The following is a 17,615-nucleotide window of genomic DNA, read 5'->3' as shown; positions in this document are numbered from 1 at the left end:
TTTAGAACTCTTAAGTGATTATATTTTTTTGAAAAAATATAAGAGACCTCATAACTTCTGTAGACTTCTATTGAAATATCTGAATATCATTGAAATTCCCAAAGGTATTGAGCTGGGAATCCTCTTTAAACACCTAAATTGCGTCTCACCTTGTTTGAATATTACTCTAGGACTCTAACGAAGAACTAGGATCTCCACAGAAATACTGGAACTTTTAAGAAACTATGGATTATACAAAATATATAATATACATACCTCTTAACTTCTGTTGGAATATCTGAATGCCATTGCAATTCCCAAACTGATTGAATTGGGAATATTCTTCTAAACAGACAAATTGCTTATCACCATATTGGAATATTACTCTTACAAAGATCTAGGATCTCCACACAAATAAATAAATAATTAAAATGTATACCATACTAGCTAATTATTAGTTATTTTACTTAAAAATATGTTTAAACTGTAACAAAATAATAATGCAATTTTTTTAGTACTGATTAAAAAGATAATAAAACGTCGATGATTTTCTACAAAATTTACATTTCCTATTTATGAGTTCTCCGTTATTTTTTTTTTTATCTCAATGATTCATTTGGTTTTATTTTGGACATGCAAATGCTATTTCGTTATTTTGATTGTTGTCAAGCGAGTTCAAACTTCCAAATCCTTTCTATTATTGCTTGTAGAACTATTTTTGGTCTGTATTACAAACTCTTCCAAGCAATATGAAAGTGGGGATGCTTTAAAAAATTTGATATCCCTATTATTATTCAAATATTAACTAAAAAATATATATCTCTCTCCAGAAAGTATAGTAAAAATAACAGATGCTTAGGCAATGCATCGTCGTCGGGTCTATTAGCAAGATATTGATCTCCATATTCAAAATAAATGGCAAATGAAGATCTTATTCTAAGTTTATGTCATGTTAGTGCATAATATCCACTTACTCTTAATATATTATTGATTTCTTCGATATATTGATGGGGTTTTTTTTTATTATGAAAATATACCTAATATTAAGATAATGGTGTAAACCATTGTCTTAACTAATATATAAATATATTTCAACTTATTTTAATATATAAGTATTAATCAATAGTTTTTCTCTATCTGAAGAAAATTTCCAACATATTCAAAAGATTTAAATGGAGTTGTTTAAGTTACAAAGCAGCTAATTGTAGTAGACCGTATTATATTCATAAACGTGAATATATTTTGTTTTTTTCCATACATACAATAGTATAGTATGAAAATAAGATGCAAGTCATCCTTTATATAGTCCTAGGTAAGATACTTAGAGACTAAGTCCCAGGATTATTACAATGCCAATTTTATGACGTCATACTCTGTAATATAAAATAATTAATTGTATTGGATATATTAAAATTCCCTACTAATTGTGAATGAACGTATATTCATCCGAGGACAACTATCAAGATTCATAAGGGAGTAAGTGAGGTCTATAAGGGCCTAAAGAAGAATGCAATTTCTCAGTCTATATAATGGAACTTTATCGAGTTCGGAACAAGATACAGAATCAATAAAAACACTTTTTGTAAGTTTTATTCACTTTAATTTGGTGATTGTTTTAAAAATAAAAAATGACTGAACGATAGTAGTACCGAAATAATATTTTCCCAGATATTTCCAAATTCAGGCGACTGAGAGAAAAACTGAGATTAGTTTTGGATTCTACGCTCAAGATAAATTTGATTTTTGGCTTCAATTTATCAGTACATAATTGCCCCTAATTTGTTTTTGTGTTATCTCTCGCATAGTCCCGGATGAGAACCACTGCCTTAGACTCACACATTAAAGATTTAGACGTTACAAACTTAACATTCCTATTTTAATGTTCATTATCAATTTTTAATTATATTTGGTAGTCGCGCACTATCGCCAGTATACAAAATGCAGATTAGTATAAGTCAATAAATTATGACAATTTTGATAATTAGTCATGGATCTTCATGATTATGCACAATCATGATTTCATATCATCCATACTCCAAGTAAGTAACTAGTAATTCTTCCGCAAGAATATACTGATAAAAATGAATACACCTCAAAAATGATAAATTAGATTCAAGTTTTTTTATCAGAACCCTTTATTCAAAGTAGGTTGCAATTTTAATACAATAAATATATACAGTGAATTAATGTTTTAAAATCAATGATTCCTTGAGCGAATTATACACTGATCAGTACCATGATCCAGTTGATGTATAGCTTCCGACGCTAGAATTTGTAAGAAACCCATCCAAGGACATAGAAAACACTCTATTGGTAAATATCTAGACAAATATGTGCCCATCTAGAATCAAATTCGTTTCAGACAATGATACATCGTATGAGAGATCCGATATCATCCAAATCTAAGAAAATGAAAAAAAAATTATGTTTGATATATACTAATAAAAGATTGGATAACTAAGAAGTGCATGGCATTAGTATGATTCAGTGTATTATAAATTATCTGCATGTTTAATCAGTAGACCGTCGTGATTAGAATCACGTTCATCATTAAGGTAGCTTATCAAAATTACAAGATAAAAGTAATTAAAAATACAATACCTAAGGTTGTCCAATTCATTGTGTAATCGAATAAATGCTGAGTACCTAAGAAGGAAAAAATATACAGTGAGTAAATACAATAAAAATGTACACACGAATAAATATGTATTACATATATTTTGAGCATTTATCAGTTAATAAAAGTTTCAGCAGAAAGCTATCAGTAGACCGTCGTGATGAGTATCACGATCATCATATGGAAAGAACTATTAATTCATAGGTAATTTAGTATTTACTTACTGCTTTTTAGGAATTTGATGGGCATCGGAACTCATCGGATGAGATGATGTATTCATACTAAATCTTAAAAAAATAAATACATAAATTAAAGAATTCGTTAACAACTCTAAGCAAGAAATGTATCTATTAAAATATAATTCAGTTAGTAAAAAAAATTTCAGCATATGTGCCTAAGTAGACCGTCGTGATTTTATATCACGATCATCACATTAATAGCGAACAATAGACCTTAATTTAAAATAACAAATTTTTACTTACTTGAAAACGGCGACCATACTTTCCTATGAACCAAACATAAACTGATAATTAAAATAAGAAAATTCTAATGAACTGATCTTTTTAAAAAACGAGCACATGTTTATTTGTGACGTCACAAGGTTTTGTAGCAGAATAATATTTTGTATCATATTTTCCAAGCGTAACATAAGGGCAAAATCAATAAGATCATGGATATCTGGAGTGTGACCAAATCTAATACGCAACCTCATCGAAGGGTTTAATAGCAATTTCGTGAAAAAATAAAGTAACATGTTCATAGAACATGTTATAAACAATTAAAAAGACCCAAAATCATATGATAGCTAGAGATCATTGCCAACTGATAGTGATTTATTGTCTAGTAAGAAATGCATAAGATCTGGACTGTAACGTTGAAGACAAGAATAGCTTATTAATTATACATTTGAAAAAAAAAAGAAGATAATTGATATACTGAACTTTGATTGGTTAAACTGTAGAACTTAAACGTCGTTTACATACATAAATTGTATTTTACTCGTTAGGTGATTCTTAAGTAGAATCAAAAATATTTTTAAATACTTTTTCAAGACAATTTTTAAGATTTTGTTCTAAAAGAACAAATGTTTAACTCAATTCAATCAAATTATATCTACTCCCTTATTCTATAACATGGTCATACTATGAAATGCCCTAATTCCCTTAATGGAACATCCGTCTGGAATGAAGAAAGCAAGAGTGCAACTTTGTTTTATTAATAATTGAGTAATTATAATACTTATAAAATGACAAAAGGAATGTTTTTAAAATTACATATTCGATACTTGAGTAAGTATCTAATATGATTAATTGTGGTACGTATTATTTTGGTCAACTCTCTAGTAAGGTCCTTCCAAAGATTTGAAGAGCATTGTATATCTTAATATATTATGACAATACTTGTTTGCCAATCCACAAGTATAATCCAATAGGAATTGGACGATACAGCTTTTCAGGTGTAGTGTTGCGACAGCAGACGTCAACGATCAATATCTCGGTGAAATCATTGAAATTCAACAGAGCCAGCTTCAACAGAATCTCTTCAGAACAACAACGCTATCAACCTTATGCGTCAGCAAATCGTATCATATCCTCTTATTGCAAAGAAAGCCCTGGAGATACATACTCATACAGTTTGAAACAATATATCTTTGTGAGAAATCCTTTTCAAGTATGGTCGACATAAAAACGAAGAAAAGGAAGTCTATTGCAAAAACGATTTAAGAGTCGCAATGTCAAGGCACACATTTCTGAATATTGTCTAAAAGGCAAGAGCAAAAGTTACATTGATTTGCAGTAAATATTCATGGAGTTATGTCTTTGTGTGATGCAACTGATGCATGGTTCATTTTGTGCACTAATAAAATATACAAGAATTCATATTTTATTTTTTTCAGTCACCAATGGGATCGATGAATGGATCCTTTGAAGCTTTCAGGGTTCAATATTTCCAATAAGGTTAAGAACCACTGCTCTATAGCCTACCTCCGCTCTAGCTATATATCTATTTTCTTTCATTTATGCATAGCATAAAAATTAGCAAATTTCCCCTAAATTATGCATGTATGCCCTAGAAGAACCAAATTAATGTACATTTGTATCGGGATATATTGTTAATGGATCTTGAAAAGAAACGTAATGACATCAATTTAGGAATGTATTTATTATGAATGTACATTGTACATTCATCGTGTATAATTCAGGAGATACTTTCATGCATGCATATACACATTTGTAGATAAAACTAATTATAAGTCTTATATTAATATCAATGTTCAATGTACTGGGTGCAAAAGCTATTTATGCGCCAAAAAGGATTTTTTTTTTCAAACACAATTTACTCTCCAACCAGTTATCAGATTCAAAAAATAAAACCAGATTCTTACAATCAAAGGCCTCAGATTCCTTCCTAACTCACTGAGTCCAATAGCTCCAACAATTCATATGTTGTAGCTCACTGCGCGGACTCCAAGGAGGGTTCCGTATCTTTTCTAAATATAATTTTAATATTAATTTAATTTAATTTTGAAATTTTTTTTTCCAAAAAACATAATTTTCTGTGAGTAGTCATGGACTTTTTAATTTTTTGTAAAAAAATATATGTATATAGGCCTACTGTGGGTATTATGAATATATATAATGTAGATAAAATAGTTACCTACATACTTATATTTATCTATTGTTTGATAAGCATTCATAATTAATTAGTTATAACATAATATACGCACATAATTTTATATGTATAGAGATGGAATGTGTGTAAAGAAAAAAACTACGAGAGTGGTCTGAAAAGTTTCCTACCTAACAAAGATAGAAGCATTTTATTTTTTTTAATTTAATCTTTTTTTTTCACGTCTGTGTCACTGAGTCTTAGAGTTCGAGCAATTGTTATGTTGTCTCTCACAGCGTGGATTCCAAGGAGGGTTTCGGATTTTTGAAATTCTTGGAAGTTTCCCCGGATCTTTTCCAAATATAATCTTAATATTAATTTAAATTAATATTTAAATGTCTTACAAAAAAATTCCCGGCACAGATTTTCAAAATATTTAGTACAAAGAATTCGCCAGTCCATTTTTTCCAACTGGTGCAGGTTTGAACAAGGTTTTCCCAAGAAATAACGCCAACATGGTGGCGTAAATAGCTTGCACACCTTTTACATATTATTAACTAAAGTAATAGACCTATTAATGTTGTGTCTTCCTGCTACATATAGAATGCATAAACTTTATGATGTAAATGTCAAATATCCAATTGGATTGGGATTTTTTACCCATTCATATTTATAAGCAACACTTTGTTTTTTAACGAAAATAAGAGCCTGGAGTATCAAATGGTGGATTAGAACTAGAAATGCATCGTACTCATAACGTCAATGTAAAACAAACACACGTAAAATTCGAAAAACGGATGACCAGCAGATTATTTCTCGTCGTGGAATATACAGTAAAATCCGGGTAATTGTACTGTTTTAAATCTATGTACATACATATTATACACTTTATGGCAACGAATTATGCAGTAGGATTTAAACTTTTTTAGAGCTCGTAACTCTTATTTTAAACTATTTTAAGTTACATGAGCTAATTCTATATCCAATTACAACAATTAAAAAAAAACATTCGTATGATGTTTGATGCAACGATGGAGTTTCAAAGAAAAATGATATCCGACTATGTCATGGTGGCAGAAACTGTCAAGATGGTCGGCTGCTCGCAGAGGCTCGTCTTCAAGGTGAAGAAGCTAAAAAAGGATGGCTTGAGCCCCGTACCGAGTCCGGGCAGCGGTAGTCTTTACAAAATTCGGTCTCCAACCTTTCTGAACTCGGTGAAGGTAAAGATAGACAGGAGACCGGTGAAGAGCATGAGAAAGATTTCAATTGAATATTTGAAATTTTATTTAAAAAAAAATAAAAAAATCAGTAAATAGCTATAAATTTAAAAAAAAATCAACAAAATTGAATATTTGAAATATCTTTTTTGAAATTTTTTTTCATAAAAATGGAATATTTGAAATTTTTCTTTAAAAAATTTTAATTTTTTGATTTTTTTAAAAACAAAATCCAAGCCCTCTGGTAATTATAATCCTGAGGACGCCTCTGAAGGGGTTGTGGTCAAAGGACTTTTGACCGCTGTCAAGCCCGGACCTGAACCCCCTGGACTATGGAGTGTCGGATGCCATTGAGAGGAAGAAGGCTTGTGCCTTTATTTTCGAAAATCCGGGCGAAATTGTACACGGGAATCAATTACTGCACGATTCGCTGCTGCATACTGTATAACCAGCAATATGAATAAAGACATCCCAAAAAAATCATAAATGCAACTATTATTTTTTAGATGAAAAGTTGACTATATCCGGATTTTCAATATAAACGAAGTAAAGAAAAAACCACAATTCTTGGATACTTGTATAAATAATCAATCTAATGAAACATTATTTTAACAATTAAAATGTAATATTTAAATTTAATATAGTTAGTAGTGATGGGAATTTCGGTGGGCTCACTAAAAAGAGCCTGCTATTTCGGCTCCCAAATGACTCTTCAGATTGTTTATTTATTTAGTAGATATATTATAATTACAGAAACGACCATACAGGGGCCTCACCAGGAGTGAGCTCTAACTATTTAGTGAAAAGCAACAGCTATTTATTAATTTTTTTAATTTAGTTTTCGAAATATTTTTCTTCAAATGGCATCCGATTAATTTTTTGAGTAAGATGTCAGTGTGTATTTCTGATTTTTTTTTTACGAAAAAATAAATTTTCTGTGAATAGCTACAGGATTTTGGGAATTTTTTTCCAAAAATTTAATATTTGAATTTGTTGGGAATTTTTTTTTTTTATAGCTGTTAATTTTGAAATTTTTTAAAGAAAAATTTCATGTTTGAAATTTTGTTTCAAAAAATTAAATATTTGCAATTTCATTTTAAAAAAATTTTATGTACAGCTATTGGCTTTCGAAATATTTTATTATAATTTTTATATTATTTTTCTTAAAAATTCTTAAAACCAAGCCTTCCCCTCCCCAATAAAAAGCATATATAATCTTACGGAGCAACAATTCCTTCATAGAAGGGGCTACAGCCCCCCCCTCCCTGCAGACACCGTTACTTTAATGAACGACACATCACTAATAGTCAGTTTTTTTTTGTTATTGCTTTTTTTACTATTATTAGTGTTTTTCGAGGTGAATTTATTATCTATATCCATATTCATTGAAAAGCATTTTGAGGCAACCAATGTTTGATTGCATCCTATTTTTAAGAGTATCGATAATTTACAGCTTATCTGCAAAAGAGTTTTTTGGAGGTCTTTCATGATATGTATGAATTTAAAAATAAAGATACATAATTTTTTTTTACCCCATCTGACAATTTGTAAAAAATCATCATGGGAATTCTTCATTCCCATTAAGTTGATACAAAAAATGGGGGAAAATTAGACTTTATTCTGATTAATTTACTTTGTACTTTTGCTATGCAAAAATTGGCAAGGAATTGAATACATATTCCCGGCACTGTAAAGATATAGAAATAAATTTTACTCTATTAAAACTCCATAATTGTGTGCCACATTTTAAATTATCCCTCACTATTTAAATGTACCACCCAGACTTATGGCAACTTAGGGGAGTTAAAATAACATGCATGTTAAATAAAATTGATTAAAGGATAACATTTCAAGAATAAATATATAAAATGTTATCTCAAGCTTGTTAACTCACAAAGAAAAGTCACGGCTCTGGCCCCTCCTACATTTTGGAGAGCCCTTTTCACACTAAGACTATATATATAATATACATATATATCACTATTCCCGGGGTATTTTAATACCCCGTCTACAAGGCAACGTTTTTATAACAGTGGTGTAGAGGGTGTCCACAATAAATTGGAACTACTTTAAACTTCATCCAGATCCATAATGTGGATATTGGGGGTTAAATCATACTAATATAAAAGGTTGTGTGAACAATACACTATAACTTCCCCCACAATTGTTTTGACAACAAGCAATAGTCATCATGAAACAAGCAAGGAGAGACGCCATCCTGGAATTGGCTCGGGCGGGACACAAGCCCTCTGCTATCTACAAGCATCTTAACTACCCCAAGACCACGGTTTACCGGGTCTTCAATGCATGGGAGGTTGAAGGGAAGGTCTGCCGCAAGATCCACGACATGAGAAGTGACCGAATCTGCACTCCCCGCTTCCTTGAAGGCCTCCGGAAGTCCATCAAGGCTTCGTCGGGGACTTCCTTGTCCAGGTTGGCCAAGAACCGTGGAGTGAGCAAGCAGCTGGTCTCCAAGGCTGTGAATGAGGACCTCGGATACATGTCATACCAAATTACTAAACAACACATCCTCACGGCATCCATGAAGGCCACCAGGCTCACCAACAGTAAGCGTCTCCTCAAAGACCTGAAGAGCCATGGAGGAAGAATCATCTTCTTCTCTGACGAAAAGAACTGGACAGTTGACAGAAGCTACAACGTCCAGAATGACAGGTGGCTTGCCAATGAGAGAGAAAAGGTCCCTGCGGTCTTCACAACAAAGTTCCGGGCCTCCGTGATGACCCTGGGTGTCATCTGCAGCACCGGTGAGGTGATGCCTCCTTTCTTCTTCAATCCCAAGGAAAGGGTTAATGCGATAAGGTACTGCAAAGTCATGGAGGAGTTCGTCATCCCCTGGATGAATCCAACAAGACTCAGCGCCTGCACACACCGCCATGAGGACCACTAACCTCTTCAACTCCCACGACATTACTTTCTGGGATCGCAACACCTGGCCCTCCAACTCACCGGACCTCAATCCGTGTGATTACTACTGGTAGGGGAAGTTGGAGAGGGAGGTGTGCAAGGTCAGCCACAAGAGCATCGCGGCCCTGAAGGGCTCCATTACGAGGGAGTGGAATGCTGTCGATTCCGCGGAAGTCATCAGGGCATGCAAATCCTTTAGGGGTAAGATAGAGAAGATGGTGGCTGCTGAGGGAGGACATGTTGAATAAGTTTATTGTTTGATATAATGTCTAACTTTTTCATATTAACAAATACACTCCAAATTCCATTTTTATCAAGCAGGTTGAATTTTAAGATAGTTCCAATTTATCGTGGAGACCCTGTATTTACAAATTAGAAAAGTAAAAACGGTTGATGCAGTTGTTCTTTCTTTAGTTCTGATCATAATTTAATATGTCGAGGAGGTGTTAACATCTGCCTCTGAAGTAAGAATTCTCGCCTTTCTTTGGTATAAATGATTTTAAAAATGCAGAATAAAACAATTACATATAAATTTAATTATAGTTACAATATTTTCCTATACCAAAGCTATTTTAAATGTAGAATAGACTCCATTTCCTAGCAATAATTCAAATTCTCCCCATAAAATCATCTAACAAGCAGATGTATTAACAAGAATTTTAATTCAGGTATACAACATGTCTTGCTGCCTCCTTCTACTACAACTCAACATATAACTATTTTAATCCTTACAAAAATCTCAACTTTAATGATGATTTATGATCGTAGCTATTGATAAAACTTTCACAGATGAAATGACGTAGTACGAAAAGACCGAGGACTGGCAAAATCAGTCAAGAGCTGACCGATCCAGCACTATTGAAAAGAGAGTAATAAGAAAAACATATTATAATCTAAACAATTTAAGTATAATTTATCTAATTCAACGAATTAATCCTCTAAAAAATGTATATAGGCCTAATGTACATAAGTATTATGAATATTTATAATGAATATATATAAAGTAGGTACCTAAATACTGCATTATATGTGGCTATTATCCATAGAATTCATAATGAATTAGGTATGACATAATATATGTATGTACATCATATCATATGTATAAAGATGGGATGTGTGTAAAGAAAAAACTACGAGGTTAGGTCTGAAAAGTTTCCTACCTAACAGGGATACAATACCTTTTTTTCCGATTTTTTTATTTTTATTTATCAACATAGTCTCCTTCTAACTCAACAAACTTTTGTTTTTGGCTCAATTACTACGAGTTAGATACACTTAAACATGTCAAATTTTAACATAACAAGCGGTTTATATACTGATATTGTTTGAATTTATTTAAGGGTTAAACTTTAAAAAAAAAATACATCATGACAGTTCGATACAAGATTTTGCATAACAACTGAGCGTCCAAAATGGCTTACACTTTGGTGAGTAATTGTCAAACAGATGCTATATAGATGTGACTAGCTTTTATTTCCAAGCGCTGCCATTTTCACGCTGAGGTCGGGAACTTTTCAGACTACCCTTCTAAGTATAGCGATTAGAAAAACGGTTGATTCGAGTGCCATTTCTTTTTTCGTTCATTATTTACTCAATCATTCTCGCCTACCTTTGGTGTAAATTGATTTAAAAATGCATTATGAATAAATATAATTATAATACTAATGCTATTTATAATGTAGAAGGTTATCTTCTTTATAGCAGTAATTTATTGCCTCCTCCCAAAAGTATGTAATAGGCATCAAATATTAACAAGGGTTTCAGTAGTACCATATGTCTTGCTCCCGCCTTCTCCTCGCGGTCTTACTCAAATTCCATCTCTAAATATGTAACTCTGAAGGAGTGACAATTTAAATAAAGGATTATTTTGTGATATATAAATATTTGATATACATGTCAGAGTAGAGATTGAAATCCAGTAGAATCGTTGATTGTCCTAGTAGAGATCATTATTTCTACTAGGATAATCAATAATTCTACTAGTAAAGATTACAATCCTATTCTCTCCTAGGACGAATTACAATTTCACTGAGGGATATATTAAATATGTGAAGAGGTTGTGTGTTTCCGAAAATATGAATCAAAGTCATACCCTCTATGGTACAGTGACCGGTAATTTCATTCCCAGTAAATTCATTCACATACATTTCATTCCCACTTTGAAGAGGGATATATAGTGACGTAATACGGTTTCTGTTTCTACACTAGTTAGTAACTTTTGTGTAGGGTTGTAGAAGGAGGACTTGGGACTGTGCAGTCAGAACTGGAGATGAGTGATGAATGATGGTTATTGATTAGTGATGGGTGGGAGACGGATACGAATGATGTCTGGTGTATATGGATTATAAATGACGTCATGATAAATCTTTAATAGTGAGTAGAAATGGAATCCCAATCCGTTGATTATTTATACCTTGGGAAATACAAGTAAATCCCGTCAGTGCTCTTCCTCTTCTTCATCGTCCATTACTACTTGCTCCTACTCCTTTTCATCCATCGACAATCATCAATTTCATCATCCTCTTTTATCTTCCCTTCCTCCTTTCAAAATTCAAATCTACGTAAACAATAACTATAAGCAAATTGATCAGGCCCCTAACTCCCTTCTCCAGGATCAATTACTCTCTCCTGCTTCAAGCTCAACTCTGGATTGAATCCTATAAGTTACAACAATCATCATCATTTATAGGATCATGCTGGGTCTCGTTATAGATTTCTAGAATATATCATTCATCCCCTTCAAATCCAATCACAGCTGTTCAAACTTCAATATGTAGGTTTCAAAGCATTTTGAAAGATACACGGAATACTATTGCTACGGTCCTTTACGAAAATCATCGACATTCATATGTAGTCGATTTCTTCATCAAGAGCCCATAGAGAGGATTGTACTAAAGTTATAGAACTAGATCAAGATGTGTACTTCGTCCCTGAAAGTCTACAAACATTTCTGAATATAATTTCTTAAAATAATATATATATCTAAATATTTTATTAACTTATCACAACCATAGATTATGTTGTGCTCACTTCGACCCTTCACTTGTGCTTCTCGCACGGTGCCTCGGGTAAACAACTCTTTTCTTTGTAGCAATTAACCTTCTTCATATTACTGGGAGAATTTTGGATCCTAACGAATGGAAGTAAAAACATTGTTTCAAGACCCTTCGGGAATAAAACATGATTTTTAATTCTTAATAAATACAAGAAGCCGATTGATCTGTTGAGTTGAGGATTGAATAGGATAAGGAGATCCTCACATTTTGAAGTTTAAGGTAGAAATATCATTTACTAATAAAATAATAACTATAATTTTTAAATTCAAACTCAGAATGTCCATGGACATCGTTAATTATGAGATTATAAGGAATTAATATTTCAAACTGATATTTAAAAAACCTGTATTGAATCAATATAGCCAATTCTTAGAGATTAAATTGTGAAGTATTAGATATAAATTTATTTAATATATATATAAAATATACTTTTAAAAATATGGTGCATCATTGATTACTACACTACGGTATTTGTTTGTATCAAACTGCATTTAATCCAAATTGGTAATAAGGAATAAAAGCTGCCTTTAGTTAGGCTCAGTTCAACATTCCTTATATCCTAAAACTTCTATATTGCAAAAATAATAATATAAGGTCTTTAACTTGTCCTCTAGTTAATCCAATATTAATATAAGCGTGTATTTAAGTTAATAAATGTTTTTTAGTTAGGATAACCTGCACAACCGATCGGCCAGGATGTATTTTTGGATATTATATCGGATTTATGATGCTCAGGGAAGCGGCTGTGGAACATTTTTTGTCTACTCAATAGTTAGGGTAGACTTAATTGAACTGCTACCTGAATGTACGAAATACGAATAATCTGCAAATAATTCAATTCTTTTAGTGAATCAGTTCTTTTGTTAAAACAGTTCAGTTGGTGGGTTGGTGACTTTGCAATTGTTCGTGTGTGTAAATTAGAGTGCACTCAAAGTAGCGAGCTAATGGATTACCGTGCAAATCACAAATATATGCTTCTTCACTTGAATATATTGATAATAACTTAATAAAAAAGTCAAAGTAGATAAAAATACTTGATGGAGGTTAAGTGATATATTCTATATATGTGAAACTTACGGTATAAACGAATGAATCATTCATACAACTGAGTCGGTTCAGTACGTTCACTGAAAAGAGTCGTTCAAGAGAACAAATTGATCGCGAACGACACAACACTAGTCAAGGACAACTAGAAGAAATGCACCAGTACACAAACTCAAAGAGGCAAATATGATGTAAATTATTAACTATTAACAGCACGAATACGCTATCTTAAAGTTGAAAAATGAAAAAGATTTTATTTATATTAGCAATGATTTTCAATGTTTCTTGTTAAATTAACATTATAATCCATGGTTGAATTAAAGTTGAAGGAATTAACCAATATAAATAATTTTTTTAACGGAATATGGAACTCTTGAAGAAAAAAACATTGAAATTTTTGGCCATCCTTCATCCTCACACTGAGCCCCAAAGATTAAAAAAATAAAAATATTACTTTCTCTTTGTTTTAAACTAATTATATCATCAAATTCAAGCTCCTCACCCGTAAAAACATATAATTGGATACACAAATCATATTTTATATAAGTGTGACCTCTAAAATCAGTAATTTAAGTTTTTGAGTTTGTGAGTGCTACTTAGTGGTTAAGATTTTAAAAGTACCATATCTCGCTAACCGGTTTGCCGATTTCAAATTTATTTTTCAGGTGATCATATTTAATAATATTGGATGCAACAATGTAGTTAACATATATTTTCATCCTAGTGGTTAAAAACATATAATTGGATACCAAAATCATATTTTTATCATGAGTGTGACCTCTAAAATCAGTGATTTAAGTTTTTGAAGGTGTGAGTGCTACCTAGTGGTTAAGATTTTAAAAGTAGTACATCTCGCTAACCCGTTGGCCGATTTCAAATTTATTTTTCAGGTGATCATATTTAATAATATTGGATGCAACAATGTAGTTAACATATATTTTCATCCTGGTGGTTATAAAATAGTTTGAAAATTTGTTGAAATATAATGGAAATCCCACTCATGCAATGAGTTCTACTTATATCTGGAATTGCTTTATCCACAAAGAAAGAAATTTCTTTTTCAATGGCTTTATCTGGAATGGAACAAGGCTAAGCCCCTCAACTTCATAAGTTCGTACAATATTGCTCCCTTGTTAATATCATGATTTCATGATTCACGTCGTTACCTTTATGTATCACGCAACCTCAACCCCGAACAAAATTTAACAGAAAAAAGAGCCGAATCATCTGGTAGTTTGTCAAATAAGTAAATCATACTAATTGCTATATATCCCTCATGTACTCCCAGACTATCACCGTCATATATTATTTCTTCCCCAATTTTGAAATATATTTTGTAATATTTAAATCTACATTGTATTTTAAACGATAGATTATTATAGTATTGCTTAGTAATATTCTATAAATAGTGTGGGTATTAATTTGTATTACTTTATGATAGCCATACCTTCTTTATTTAAATAATAAAATGGCCAAAATATATATTATATAACCAACAATGAATTAACAAGAAATATCTTTGTAATTATTTATCAAAATACATTATGAAATAGCCATGAGTCATGACGTATCAAGCGAGAGGAGGGAATGAACAGCTGACAAAAAATACTTAGGGTATTTTTGTGTTAGCGGAGTAACGCCGTGGATTATTTGTATGGATGAGAAGTCACGTGCTATAATTAATATATCTTCAACGGAGACAACATTTTTAACAAATAAAATGTAAAATAAATTCTACATACTGACTATGAAAATGCCACTTTAATTTTTTCCCTAAATAGTTATTAAACCCTCTGATGAGGTTGCATAGTGGATCTGGTGGCACTCCAGATATTTATAGATCTTATTGATTTTGCCCTTATGTTACGCTAGGAAAATATGATACAAAATATTATTCTGCTACAAAACCTTGTGACGTCACAAATAAACATGTGCTCGTTTTTTTAAAAAGATCACTTTATTAGAATTTTCATATTTTAATTATCAGTTTCGGTTCGGTTCATGGAAAGTATGGTCGCCGTTGTGAAGTAAGTAAAAATTTGTTATTTTAAATTAAGGTCTATTTTTCGCTATTAATGTGATGATCGTGATATAAAATCACGACGGTCTACTTAGGCACATATGCTGAAATTTTTTTTACTAACTGAATTATATTTTAATAGATACATTTTTTGCTTAGAGTTGTTAACGAATTATGTAACTTATGTATTTATTTTTTTAAGATTTAGTATGAATACATCATCTCATCCGATGAGTTCCGATGCCCATCAAATTCCTAAAAAGCAGTAAGTAAATACTAAATTACCTATGAATTAATAGTTCTTTCCATATGATGATCGTGATACTCATCACGACGGTCTACTGATAGCTTTCTGCTGAAACTTTTATTAACTGATAAATGCTCAAAATATATAAATACATATTTATTCGTGTGTACATTTTTATTGTATTTACTCACTGTATATTTTTTCCTTCTTAGGTACTCAGCATTTATTCGATTACACAATGAATTGGACAATCTTAGGTACAGTATTTTTAATTACTTTTATCTTGTAATTTTGATAAGCTACCTTTATGATGAACGTGATTCTAATCACGACGGTCTACTGATTAAACATGCAGATAATTTATAATACACTGAATCATACTAATGCCTTGCAATTCTTTGTTATCCAATCTTTTATTAGTATATATTAAACATATTATTTTTTTTCATTTTCTTAGATTTGGATGATATCGGATCTCCCATACGATGTATCATTGTCTGAAACGAATTTGACTCTAGATGGGCACATATTTGTCTAGATATTAACCAATAGAATGCTTTCTATGCCCTTGGATGGGTTTCTTACAAATTCTAGCATCGGAAGCTATATATCGACTGGATCATGGTACTGATCAGTTTATAATTCGCTCAAGGAATCATTGATTTTAAAACATTAATTTACTGTATATATAAATTGTATTAAAATTGCAACCTACTTTGAATAAAGGGTTCCAATAAAAAAACTTGAATCTAATTTATCATTTTTGAGGTGTATTCATTTTTATCAGTATATACTTGCGGAAGAATTACTAGTTACTTACTTGGAGTATGGATGATATGAAATCATGATTGTGCATAATCATGAAGATCCATCACTAATTATCAAAATGGTCATAATCTATTGACTTATACTAATCTGCATTTTGTATACTGGCGATAGTGCGCGACTACCAAATATAATTAAAAGTTGATAATGAACATTAAAATAGGAATGTTAAGTTTGCAACATCTAAATCTTAATGTGTGAGTCTATGGCAGTGGTTCTCATGCGGGACTATGCAAGAGATAACACAAAGGAACAATTAGCAATTATGCACAAATGAATTGAAGCCAAACATCAAATTTATCTTCGAGTGTAGAATCCAAAACTAATCTCAGTCGCCTGAATTTGGAAATATCTAGGAATATAGTAATTCGGGACTAGTATTGTTCATTCATTTTTTACCCTTAAATTAAAGTTAATAAAACTTATGAAAAAGCCTTTTTATGATTATAACAGTGTTTTGATTTATTCTGTATCTTGTTCTGAACTCGATATATTTCCATTTTTTAGGCTGAAAAATGATGGGACATTATAAAATAAAAATTATTTCGGAAATATTCTGCTTCATATAAAACACAAAATAAAGAACGTAAAATTATAAGATTTATTATCCATGCTTATGTGATGTATATTTGCACCCTTTTTTAAACGAGATTATAAGGTTTAGTGAAGAATAAAAGAAGAAAGAATCAGACAAAGGATTTTGACAATAATAGAAAAGTTGTGCGAACGACAGTTCAACAGTCAGAGCTTGAATTTTTTATTTTCTTAACCTTATAATTTGTGATATAAATCCTATAAACTTTTTACCTGACCCATTTTTTTGGAATTGGTAATCTGAAAAATGAATTTTCTTTTCCTAAGCAGTTGTCCTCCCTTGTCACAGCTAATTGTAGCTGATCTCCTCCAAAACATTCCTCAAATTGTCAGGGTTACCATGTTAATTTTTGATTTCGTTTTTTTTTTAACATGACCATTATACAAACAATTTTCATCACTACATATTATCTCCTTTTAAAAAAAATGTGCAAATTGTCATTATTTTTTGTTTTATCTGAAGTAGAAGAGTTCAGAATTA

At 31.4% G+C, this 17,615-nt stretch overlaps 2 long non-coding RNA genes across 3 annotated transcripts; one reads left to right on the top strand and one right to left on the bottom strand.

The window, feature by feature from the left end:
• Positions 1–2,090: 2,090 nt before the first annotated feature.
• LOC121123000 (uncharacterized) lies at positions 2,091–3,092 on the bottom strand. Its single transcript, XR_011781411.1, has 3 exons — positions 2,821–3,092; positions 2,581–2,625; positions 2,091–2,381 (listed from the first exon to the last, which is right to left on the bottom strand). It is a non-coding gene; the product is annotated as an uncharacterized lncRNA (long non-coding RNA).
• A 12,258-nt stretch (positions 3,093–15,350) lies between these two features.
• LOC121123454 (uncharacterized) lies at positions 15,351–16,468 on the top strand. 2 transcript variants are annotated; one of them, XR_005866004.2, is made up of 4 exons: positions 15,351–15,475; positions 15,671–15,733; positions 15,928–15,972; positions 16,173–16,468. It is a non-coding gene; the product is annotated as an uncharacterized lncRNA (long non-coding RNA). The 2 variants fall into 2 exon arrangements; XR_005866003.2 differs by having other exon boundaries at positions 15,352–15,475; positions 15,677–15,733.
• The last annotated feature ends 1,147 nt before the right edge of the window (positions 16,469–17,615 follow it).

The sequence above is a fragment of the Lepeophtheirus salmonis genome, chromosome 8 (assembly GCF_016086655.4).
Source record: "Lepeophtheirus salmonis chromosome 8, UVic_Lsal_1.4, whole genome shotgun sequence".
NCBI classification, from domain to species: domain Eukaryota; kingdom Metazoa; phylum Arthropoda; class Copepoda; order Siphonostomatoida; family Caligidae; genus Lepeophtheirus; species Lepeophtheirus salmonis.
This window is presented reverse-complemented; position numbering and strand designations above follow the sequence as displayed.